We start from the raw sequence: 12,753 nt of genomic DNA, 5'->3' as shown, positions 1-12,753 counted from the left end.
CCCCTCCAGCCACATCTGGTCTTAGTTATACTCCTTGGCCTTCAGGTCTCCCATAGCCAACCTCTCTCCCCTCCTAGTGCTATGTCCTGTCAATCAACGTTGGGCTCAATAGAAAAGGCCACATGGACATAAATTATGCCCCAGAAGGGAGGTCATTTATCACTGACCTTCACTTAACAAAACCAAGGCTGGAAAAGGTAATGTTTGTATTACCAAAAGTTCCCTCTCCTCAACCTTCCACAAATTGGATTCCTGGAGACAGGTTTTGAGAGGATTGGCTTGAGCATGAAATAGAAAAGAGCAGAGAAGTGGAGCCAGGCTGGGCCCTTTGAAAGGAGATGGTTTGCAAACTACTTTGCCATATGTAGTATAGACTTCAAGCTGTCTCATACCAAGGTAGATTTTGTACTTTAAAAGCTGGCTTAAGGGGATTCCTTGGCAGTTCAGTGGTTAGGACTTGGCACTTTCACTGCCAGGGCCCAGGTTCAATCCCTGGTCAAGGGACTAAGATACCACAAACCGCTTGGTATCTTATGATGGAAGTGGCCCAACATCAAATATACTGTTCTTCTGGAAAGAAAGGACCAAGTATAGTCTGGTGATTGGTTATGTCTTCAGTAATTAATCATCTTCAGTTCAGTTCAGTCGCTCAGTCGTGTCCGACTCTGCGACCCCATGGACTGCAGCACGCCAGGCCTCCCTGTCCATCACCAACTCCTGGAGTTTACTCAAACTCATGTCCATTGAGTCAGTGATGCCATCCAACCATCTCATCCTCTGTCGTCCCCTTCTCCTTTCACTTTCAATCTTTCCCAGCATTAGGGTCTTTTCCAAGGAGTCAGCTCTTCGTATCAGGTGGCCGAAGTATTTATTGGAGTTTCAGCTTCAGCATCAGTCCTACCAGTGAACATTCAGGACTGGTTTCTATTAGGATGGACTGGTTGGATTTCCTTGCAGTCCAAGGGACTCTCAAGAGTCTTCTCCAACACCACACTTCAAAAGCATCAATTCTTCGGCGCTCAGCTTTCTTTATAGTCCAACTCTCACATCCATACATGACTACTGGAAAAACCATAGCCTTGACTAGACGGACCTTTGTTGGCAAAGTAATGTCTCTGCTTTTTAATATGCTGTCTAGGTTGGTCATAACTTTTCTTCCAAGGAGTAAGCGTCTTTTAATTTCATGACTGCAGTCACTATCTGCAGTGATTTTGGAGCCCAAAAAAATAAGTCTGCCACTGTTTCCACTGTTTCTCCATCTATTTGCCATGAAGTGATGGGACCAGATGCCATGATCTTTAGTTTTCTGAATGTTGAGCTTTAAGCCAACTTTTTCACTCTCCTCTTTCACTTTCATCAAGAGGCTCTTTAGTTCTTCTTCACTTTCTGCCATAAGGGTGGTGTCATCTGCATATCTGAGGTTATTGATATTTCTCCCGGCAATCTTGATTCCAGCTTGTGCTTCCTTCAGCCCAGCGTTTCTCATGATGTACTCTGCATATAAGTTAAATAAGCAAGGTGACAATATATAGCCTTGACATATTCCTTTTCCTGTTTGGAACAAGTCTGTTGTTCCATGTCCAGTTCTCACTGTTATTCCTTGACCTGCATACAAATTTCTCAAGAGGCAGGTCAGATGGTCTGGTATTCCCATCTCTTTCAGAATTTTCCACAGTTTACTGTGATCCACACAGTCAAAGGCTTTGGCATAGTCAATAAAGCAGAAATAGATGTTTTTCTGGAACTCTTGCTTTTTTGATGATCCAGCGGATGTTGGCAATTTGATCTCTGGTTCTTCTGCCTTTTCTAAAACCAGCTTGAACATCTGGAAGTTCACGGTTCACGTATTGCTGAAGCCTGGCTTGGAGAATTTTAAGCATTACTTTGCTAGCATGTGAGATGAGTGCAATTGTGCAGTAGTTTGAGCATTCTTTGGCATTGCCTTTCTTTGGGATTGGAATGAAAACTGACCTTTTCCAGTCCTGTGGCCACTGCTGAATTTTCCAAATTTGCTGGCATATTGAGTGCAGCACTTTCACAGCATCATCTTTTAGGATTTGAAATAGCTCAACTGGAATTCCATCACCTCCACTAGCTTTGTTTATAGTGATGCTTCCTAAGCCCACTTGACTTCACATTCCAGGATATCTGGCTCTGGGTGAGTGATCACACCATTATGATTATCTGGGTTGTGAAGATCTTTTTTGTACAGCTCTTCTGTGTATTCTTGCCACCTCTTCTTAATATCTTCTGCTTCTGTTAGGTCCATACAATTTCTGTCCTTTACTGAGCCCATCTTTGTGTGAAATGTTCCCTTGGTATCTTTAATTTTCTTGAAGAGATCTCTAGTCTTTCCCATTCTATTGTTTTCCTTTATTTCTTTGCAGTGATCATTGAGGAAGGCTTTCTTATCTCTGCTTGCTATTCTTTGGAATTCTGCATTCAAATGGGTATATCTTTCCTTTTCTCCTTTGCTTTTTGCTTCTCTTCTTTTCACAGCTATTTATAAGGCCTCCTCAGATAGCCATTTTGCCTTTTGCATTTCTTTTTCTTGGGGATGGTCTTGCTCCCTGTCTCCTGTACAATGTCATGAACCTCCGTCCAGAGTTCATCAGGCACTCTGTCTATCAGATCTAATTTATCATCTTGGAGTTTTATTGTTATGAAATGCTGTAGGCTCTGAGCAGTGATGGAGCTGGGGCTTGGTCATTTCAATCAAAAGCTTTGACACAGTATTCCAGTCTCTCACATTGACTAGTCTATCAATATCCAACATTCAGCAGATGGAAAGAGCCTGAAACTGTGATTCAAAGACTCGAGTTCTAGTCTTCACTTTATTTTCCACTAGTTATATGTTTTGGGAGCCAATCAAATCTCTTTTCTGGACCTCAGTTTTTGAGATAAGTACATGACCTACAGGAGTATTTCTAGCTCCATGTGAACAGAGTAGTCATTTTACAGTGTTGCTTCTGTTTAGGTATTTTTCACCAAGCTGCTACTCTTCTCAAAGCCCTCCACCTCTCTATGCTCCTAGTCTCTCCAACCTGATGTAGTAATCATCTTGGTGGATATGTTATTTTCTAGAATGGTTCCTAAAGGGATTTACACAGTTCTTATATTCAGATCTTTGGTGTCTGTGAAGACATAAACAGAGAATACTCTCAAATGTAATTTTGATTTGACTTCCTTTTCTTATGGATGTGTATGATATGAGAGGGTGGAGGAATCACTAAACAAAACGAGATAAAAGCCAGCTTGCTAATTGTTGCAAGCATTTGACAGTGCCATTATTAAGGCATCTTCAACACAGTGGTGCTATTTTCAGTGCAGAAAAGGAATATTGCCAATGGAAGAGGTTAGCATCAGAGCTATTTCTTAAGTAATCAGGAGAATCATTAAGTGGGAGTTTATCAGGAAGTTGATTCCATGAACAACCTTGAAAGTAACTGGCTTCTTGTTTTTAGTTCTTTATTTTCATCTTTCCCATTATTGCCATTCCCTCAAAGTGAAAGAAAGTCCATTGTCTCCAAATGCATTTTTTAAAATAGCTTTATTGAGATATAAACCTTTGTGTGTGCTTAGTCACTCAGCTGTGTCTGACTCTTTGCAACCCCATGGCCTATAGCCTGCCAGGCTCCTCTGTCCATGGGATTCTCCAGGCAAGAATACTGGAGTGGGTTGCCATGCCCTCCTCCAGGGGATCTTCCCAACCCAGGGACCGAACCCAGGTCTCCTGCATATAAACCTCATACCATACAATTCACCCCATTCAAGTGTACAATCCAATAGCTTTTTTTTTCCCTATTAATTTTATTTATTTATTTTTCCATTTATTTTTATTAGTTGGAGGCTAATTACTTTACAATATTGTAGTGGTTTTTGTCATACATTGACATGAATCAGCCATGGATATACATGTATTCCCCATTCCAATCCCCCCTCCCACCTCCCTCTCCACCCTATTCCTCTGGGATTGCCTCAGGCATCCAGCCTTGGCTGGTGATCTGTTTCACCCTAGATAATATACATGTTTCAATGCTGTTCTCTTGAAACATCCCACCCTCGCCTTCTCCCACAGAGTCCAAAAGTCTGTTCTGTACTTTCCAATAGCTTTTAGTATATTCAGAGAGTTGTGCATCCATCCCCAGGATCAATTTTAGAAAATTTTTATCATCATGAAAATAAACTCTACACCCTTTAGACATCATGGTCCAATCCCCCAACCACTTATCTACTTTCTGTCTCTACAGATTTGCTCATTCTGGACTTTTAATATGAATGAAATCATGCCACATGTGATCTGTTGTGGCTGGCTTCTTTACTTAGCATGTTTTCAATGTTCATCATGTTGTAGCATAGCACTATTTCATTCCTCTTTATGGCTGAATAATATTATTATAAGAGGATATACTACATTTTATTTATTTATTATTGAATGAAAATTTGAGTTGTTTCAAACTTTCGTTATTATGAATAAAGCTGCTATGAATATTCATGCTCAGATTTTTATGTGGACTTATGTCTTTATTTATCTTGGATAAACACTTAGGAATAGTATTGATGGGTTGCATAGTATGTGTATGTTTAAAATTTTAAGAAACTGCCAGACTATTTTCTAAAATGGCTGTACCATTTTACATCCCTACTAGCAATGTATGAGATTTTCTTCACATCTTGCCAACCATTGTTATTGTCTATCTTTTTATGAGTCATTCTAGTGGATATAAAATGATATCTCATTGTGTTTTTTTTATTTGCTTGTCCCTAATAACTAATGGTATCAAATATATTTTCACATACTTATTGGACATTTATGTATCTTCTTTGTTAAAATGTCTATTTAGATCTTTTCCATTTAACAATTAAATTATTTCCTTATTGTTATAAGAATTTTTTGTATATTCTGGATATGTCTTATATCACATATGTAATTTCCAAATATTTTCTCCAAGTCTGTAGTATGTGTTTCCATCTTTTTAATGGCTGTCTTGATTTTTCAAGAGTGAATTTTTTTATTTTGATGAAATCCAGTTTATTAATTTTTTTGTATCATGTGACTTTAGGGTCAAAGTTTTTTTCCTTCCTTCTTTTCTTCATTCTTCCCTCCCTCTCCCTCTTTCTTTCTGTCTGGTCTTTTTTTGCAAATGTATATCCAACATTTCCAGCACCATTTGTTGAAAAGATAAGACAGATTTTTTTTTTAATGTGAGTTTAATCCAAGAGTTAGAAATAGCAGTGACCCATATATCTGGCAAGTACCTTGACTTCAAAAGTTAGCAGCCAAATTCTGTGAAGTTTTCTCTTCCAAGAACTTTGGATGTGAACTAACAGCACAGAAGTTTCTCTTGTATAGATGTCCTGGGACAGTAACTCAATCCAAAGCTATAACAGTGAGGTTGGCTAAGCCTCATTAAGTAGGAAAAACATAAGAGGGCTCAAGAGAACTTAAAAGGACCTATTGTTCCTTGGCAGTGCCCCCTATGCTCTAGACTCTTGGTGTTCTCATCCCACACCCATCCAAACTTGCTTGTCCCACGTCATATCCCTTCAGGGTGGTGTTACACAGGATTGGGCCTGGGGAGTAGGGAGATGCCAAGAATTGCTTGGACTACTTTTTTGGGGAAAAGCTTAATTAAGATATAATTCACATACCATATATTTCAACCATTCAAAATATACAATTCAATGATTTTTTAGTGTATTCATAGACATATTGCAGGCATTACCATAGTCAATTTTTAAACATTTCATCACCTCAAAAAGAAATTGTGTTAACTTTTAGCTACCTCTCCTCTACCTCCTATTTTTCCTAGCCCTAGGCAAGCATTAATCTACTTTCTGTGTCTATAGATTTGCCTTCCCTGGACATTTTATGCAGATGAATCATGTAGTCTTTTGTGACTGGTTCTGTTCACTTAACATAATGTTTTAGGCTCATCTATGTTGTAGTATATATTTGGATTTCATTTCTTTGTATGGATGAATCATATTCCATTATATGATTATACCACATTTTTTTGTACCCATTCATTGGTTGATGGACATTTGAGTTGTTTCCATCTTTTGACTATTATTATTAATGTTGCTGTGAGCATATGTGTGTAAGTTTTTGAGTCACCATATATTTTTATTTCTCTTGAAGATATACTTAGTAATAGAATTCTTGGGTGCTGGGGTTTTTTCTCTTGTCTAACCACCAATTCATGTTCCTAAAGCATGTACCCAAAAGACTACTCCAAGCAAACAAATTGACAGTCTTTTTTTTTTTTTTTTTGTATAGAGATTTGGCCCAGATTTCTTGCCTAAAGAAACACTAGAAGGAAACATGAGGGTCCCTTTAACAAATTTCCTTAAAGCTAGAGCAAATACAAAGAAGTCATTTCCGTCTTCTTTTTATCTTAGTCCCACCCTGACCTTTCTAACTCTCAAGCATCAAGGAATCTTTCTAAACAGAAGGAACTTCTAGTACAAAGAATTACAGGTTCTTCCCTAACCACCAAAGCTTCTTTAAAAAAAGTATACCAAAAGGGATCTCCAGAACCCCAGTCCATCTATTTTTCCTAGATTTAGAATACTTTTATTCTTGATATCACAGATTCTACCTTCTCCAGGTCTTGTGATATTAGCTCTTAAGGGGGAAAAAAAGAAGTTTGGGTGTAGAGAGCCACTGTAATCCTGTATACATTTTTAGCTCAGTGGTCTTTATCTGAAGCGATTTTGCCCCTAAGGGGGCATTTGGCATTATCTAGGGCTTCCCTGGTGGCTTAAATGGTAAAGAATCTGCCTGCAATGCAGGAGGAGACACAGGAGACATGGGTTTGATCCCTGGGTTGGGAAGATCCCCTGGAGGAGGAAATGGCAACCTACTCCAGTATTCTTGCCTGGAGAATCCCACAGACAGAGGAGCCTGGTGGGCTACAGTCCATGGGGTCACAAAGAGTCAGACATAACTGAGCAACTAACACTTTCATTTCACTTTCAGAGACATTGTTGGTTGTCACAAATGAGGGTGAGATGCTACTGAAATCTAGTTGGAAGAGGCCAGGGATGCTGCTTAACATCCTACCATGCACAGAACTTCCCTGCATATAGACTTCTCTGGTGGCTCAGACGGTAAGCGTCTGTCTACAATGTGGGAGACAGAGGAGTCTGGTAGGCTACAGTGCATGGGGTCGCAAAGAGTCGGACACGACTGAGCGACTTCACTTCACTTATGCACAGAACAACTCCCCACAGCAGAGAATTATCTGACCCAAAATGGCAAGAGGGCTATGATTGAGAAACTGTGTTACAGGAAATAGTGCAAGGCAAAAATGGCAGAAGATGAATCTGAGAAGAAGTCAAGGGAAAGATTCAGGAATAACCTTGTAAAAACTACATTAAGGAGCTTGGATATTATCCTGTAGGGAAAGAAACCACTAAAGGATTTTAAGCAAAGGAACAGTGTGATCAGATTTGCAGTTTGGGTTAGTCACTCTGTTGTTCTGGATTTGAAGAAGACAAAACCAGTAGGGAGACCAAGTAGAAGATTGTGTGGTAGTATAAGAAAGAAAATAGAAGAATCTAAGCCCAGGCAGTGGTATTGGACATTGTTATTTAGTCACTAAGTTTTGTCTGACTTTTGTGACCCTATGGACTGTAGCCCACAGGCTCCTCTGTCAGTAGGATTTCCCATGCAGGCATACTGGAGTGGATTGCCATTTCCTCCTCCAGGGGATCTTCCCAACCCAGGAATCAAACCCACATCTCCTGTATCTCCTGCATTGGCAGGCAGATTCTCTACTGAGCCACCTAAATTACTACAAATGTAGCAGCTTAGAGCACCAGCCACTTATTATTTCACAGTTGTATAGATCAGAGCTAAAGCAGCCTTGACTGGGTTCCCTGTTTAGGATCATGCAAAACTAAAGTCACAGTGTCATATGGGCAAGGCTCTTACTGGGAGGCTCTGAGTATGAATCTGGGCTTCCCTGGTGGTTCAGCAGTAAGAATCTGCCTGCAATGCAGGAGACACAGGAGACACAAGTTTGATCCCTGGGTCAGGAAGATCCCCTGGAGAAGGAAATGGCAACCCCCTCCAGTATTCTTGCCTGGAGAATCCCATGGACAGAGGAGCCTGGTGGACTATAGTCCATGGGGTCACAAAGAGTCGGACATGACTGAAGCGATTCGGCAGCATGCATGAGGATGACCCTAGGTCCAAGCTCATCCAGATTTTTGGCAGAATTGAGTTCCTTGGAACTAGGTCTGAGGTCCTCACTTCCTTGCTGATTGTCAGCTGGGAGCCATTTTCAGCTTCTGGAGGCTACCAACATCCTTCTCACATGGCTCTCTCCATCTTCAAGCCAACACAGTTACATCAAATCCTTCTCAGGCTTAGAATCTAATTTCCCCTTCCGCCAGCAGTCAGAGTAAACTCTTGCTTTTGAAAGGCTCACATGATTAGATTGTTGCTCCCTGTGTAATCTCCCCCTTGATGAGCCCAAAGTCAACTGATTATTAACCCTAATTATATCTGAAAAGTCCCTTTGTGCCATATAACATAACATAATCATAAAAATAACATATCATGTTCCCATGTTCCTGCCATATTCAAAGGGAGGAGATTATACAAGGGCAAGTATCATTCTTATAATTTTGCCTGTCATAGGTGAGGAAGGAGGAGGATTCAGGTGACTCTGAGGTTTATAGGTAGATTGTAGAGCCATTCACTAGACTAGGGAAATCCAGGGCAAGAAACAGAGCTTAGATGTACTGAATTTAGGATGCCTTGCTACATCTGAGTGGAATCTCCAGAATATAGTGGTATATATGGGTCTGGCATCTGGAGAGAAGTCTGGGCTGGAGATACATAGATTTGGGAATAATCTGCAAACAATGGTGGTTAAAATCAGGCAAGTAGAGAAGTTGTTCCAGGAAAAGACCATGGGAGGATATTTGCATTAAGGGGGTGAGTAGGAGGAGGAGCCCAGGAATTGATAAAGAGGACTGTGGATAACTAGATGATGTGTCCAGAGAGGCTAAGAGAATAGTTTTGAGATAGGAGTATGTCAAATATGACAGAAAATGTCTATTTCAAATGACAATTTAGGTTATTAAACCAGTCAAATTCAGGTCATTCAAACAGTCATTATGGCTGGAAATAGGAGGCAAAATTTTCCAATTGATCAGAGGGCAGAGTCTGGCTCAGGAAGGTCCTCAGAGGCATGTAGGCAGATGGAGTCATGAGTGGGTCAGGCTATGGGATTTGATGCTTTTTGGCAGTTCCCCATGCTCCAGATCTATCAGAACTTGCTTGTTCAATGTTTCATTTTCCCAGGGCTTTCCTCGCTGTCAGCTCCTATGTTATATGTTGTTACCAAAATGCCCTTCTGGTATAACTTATGTCATGTGTGCATTTTAATATGCAGAGCTAGCCGTTTGTCTATTGTGCCCTGTCCTGCCTTATAACTTTAAGCTGTATCCCCAGATAAGTCAGACTTTTTTCAGAGCCTCCATCTCAGCTCACAGGTTCAATCGGTAAGGAAATCATTCCTTACTATAATGTTAGCTCCTATCAGTTTAGAGAACTTTTCCCAAAGTGTGTTATATGTAATACTAGTCTGATCAGAAGTTCTTTGATCAAATAAGTTTAGTCACATTGCACAGTATATTCCCCTCTTGAAAAAAGACTCCAATAAGCCCTCTGTAGAGAAACCTGCTTGATTTTGTTTAGACCAATGTTCCCCAAACTTGTTTGAACACCAAACTCATTATTAAAAAATAAATAAAAAACTATGACCATGTGGTAGAATGCACTTTGGGAATCATTGGCCTCTGCCTTGGGTATTTATTTGCATTTTAATTAGAGAAGCTTAAAAAGAAAAAAAAAAACAACTTCAAGGCCCAAAGGAGTAATTAAATGGAGAGAAAACAGGCACCATTACATTTTGACAGGGGTGATAAACTGGAGCATGGGAGCCTTTGTAGATAGAGCATCAACAATCACCACGAAGGCAACACCTTTTTACCCATGTTCAGTGTAGGGCTGAGCACGCTTATCTCTGATATAGACTTGAGAGGGAAAAGAAGAAATTGACCAAAAAGGGAGATATGTCTAGATGTTTCAAGAGTCCCCCAGAGTTGTAAGAAATTAGGAGAATCCTTTTGGTCACAGGAATTCAAGTTCGGCTTTGCTAACAAGAGTGATAAAAAGTCAGCAACGTCAATTCCATTGTCGGTTTAGAACCTTCACAGTAGATTTAGTCCCGTATAAAGCAGTACTCCTTCCACTAGCTCATGCTGCAGAGTAAGGAATCAGAGACAGGTTCACTAATGAGACTTAACTGCCTAAGTGGTGCTTGCCATTCATGTAGGCTGCATGCTTCCTGTTGCCCCAAGTCTGGGCTTCTCCAACTGGCAACAATTTGGCAGACCCTAGGGGTCTGAACAGCTCGCCCAGCACGATAATATCCCTTAAAAGAGGTTTGGGGCCAGAGACCAGTACCTCCTGAAGTCTCTTTATGTCTGCGTATGCATGCATGTGCCCTGTTTCTTTTAAGTACGGGCTGTCTCATCTGATGAAGTCGTATATAAATATTTATACGTCAGGACATCTCTGGTCTTACTCACCAGAGACATTACAGCCTTGATAAAAAGCTTCCCTCTGGCAGCCTTCGCTTCCACAGTTTATTTAACAGGGCAGTTGAGAGGTGAACTTCCTCTTGCTGTTTGCAGAGAGGATGGGGCCTTGCCTTGCTTGAAGTTTCAAGTGTTTGGCCTGTCGCCGCTGGGGACTGATGTCTGTGCTTTCCCAGGGACTCCTCTGATTAAGAGAAGTGTGGGTTCTCCATTGGGCCATCCTACCCTTTAGGTTTCAGATCTCCAGTACTACTTGATAAACATACAGATGCATGATGACTGGTGGGCCCTTGGCAACTTTTGTCTCTCTGGACCCCTTTCTCTACTTAAAAAATACTTGCCACTACATTGGTATGAATATATTAATATTATATATTTAAATATTTTGTATAATCTAAATTTTTTTTTTATTTTAAAAGAAATTAAATAATGCTTGTGCATGTGTGCTAAGTCGCTTCAGTTGTGTCTGACTCTTTGTGACCTATGGACTATATAGCCTGCCAGGCTTCTCTGTCCATGGAATTCTCCAAGCAAGAATACTGGAGTGGGTAGCCATTTCCTTCTCCAGGGGATCTTTCTGACCCCAGGATCAAACCCACATCTCCTGTGGCTCCTGCATTGCAGGCAGATTCCTTTATCACAGAGCCACCAGGGAAACAGGGGTTCATAAACATATGGTGAGCCCTAGGCACTGTGCCTAGTGTACCTAATGGATTGTTGTTGTTTAGTTGCTAAGTCATATCCAACTCTTTTGTGACCCTGTGGACTATAGCCCACCAGGCTCCTCTGTCCATAGGATTTCCCAGGCAAGAATACTGGAGTGGGTTGCCATTTCCTTCTCCAGAGGATCTTCCTGACCCAGGGATCAAACCCATGTCTCCTGCATTGGCAGGTGGATTCTTTATCACTGAGCCACCAGGGAAGCCCACGGTGGATTAAGTGTTGGGAATAGGAATCTGCTTCTTCAGCATCTTCACAGAGAGACTTCTGAGATTGATGAATGGCATCATTCATTTCCAGGCTGGAACTGCTTTTGTCATTTAGCCTGCAGCACTGCAGAAGGCAGCTGAGTGAAAGGGGGTGTGGAAGTTGATTAACAATGAGATAGATTACTGCAGCTCATCTGGAGAAAATAGGCTTGGGGCTGGCTTTAATCCATGTTTGTTTTTAGTGGTAATTGATATAGACACCTCTTTTTCAACCCCTACCATAGTCTTCTGTAGCAATAGCCTGGAATGGTGTTCAGAATGCTACCACTGCTGTCACAGTTGGCTGCTGAAGAGTTTATTAATGAGCCCCACCTGAAAACTGATGGTGGCTGGAACTGGGTAGAACTGATATATAAGATGAGAACTTGGGAGGGGTCCCCCACCCATGGGGTATACTTTACATAGCCACCCTTGCTTTTGGATTTTCTTCCAACTGGGACTAGGCTGGGACTCACACTCTAGAGGAAATAAATAGTTGTTGCTGAGCAGGCTAAAAACTCCTAGCCCCCACTTGGCTTAATAGTCCTGGCTCTGGTTCAGTTCACTGAGTGGTGTGGCGTTTGGCTACTCCGCAGGGACCTTGCCGAGACCTTGAGTTCAGATTAAGCAATCTCTCTCCCTCCCTTCTTGTAAAGCAAAAATTCTGTTTAAATCAATATGTTTCCATCCCCTGAGCTGAATGTGGCTTTCAAGGATGACAGCATCAACTCCATACTGCCCTTGCCCTTGTCAAGTCCTGACCTGAAATAGAACAGAATGGTGTGGAGTAGCTGAGTTTGTATATGTTAACACGTACAGCATAAATGTAAAGATACAGACCCTGGGAATCTTCACACAAAAGGCAAAACTGGTGGGGATACAAAACAAAAGTAGAGTGAAATAGAATTAGAAAGAAGTGAAGTTGATCAGCATTTGCAGTCTCTAGGAAACTTCCCTTTGGAAAACAAAGGAGAATGTGATTTTCCATTACTCACAATACAGTAGGTCAAGGGCCTGCAAACTATAGGTTTAAAAATAAAAAAGAAGAAAAATATATGATGGAGACTGGTTGGGATCATAAAGCCCAATATATTTATTGTATGGCCTGTGTTAGCCAGGAGTCTTCAGAGAAACAGAACCAATAAGATACAGTCTAGTTAGGAAG

The 12,753-nt window shown here is 40.9% G+C and overlaps 1 protein-coding gene and 1 non-coding gene across 5 annotated transcripts in view; both read left to right on the top strand.

The window, feature by feature from the left end:
• Positions 1-12,753, top strand: part of DCX (doublecortin) — a 412,950-nt gene that overhangs the window by 310,552 nt on the left and 89,645 nt on the right. The window lies entirely within an intron of this gene.
• Positions 433-504, top strand: TRNAE-UUC (transfer RNA glutamic acid (anticodon UUC)). Its single transcript has one exon. It is a non-coding gene; the product is annotated as a tRNA-Glu (tRNA).

The sequence above is a fragment of the Odocoileus virginianus genome, unplaced genomic scaffold (assembly GCF_023699985.2).
Source record: "Odocoileus virginianus isolate 20LAN1187 ecotype Illinois unplaced genomic scaffold, Ovbor_1.2 Unplaced_Scaffold_1, whole genome shotgun sequence".
Taxonomy (NCBI): Eukaryota; Metazoa; Chordata; class Mammalia; order Artiodactyla; family Cervidae; genus Odocoileus; species Odocoileus virginianus.
The sequence above is the reverse complement of the archived record's forward strand: the minus strand, read 5'-3'. Positions and strand labels throughout refer to the sequence as shown.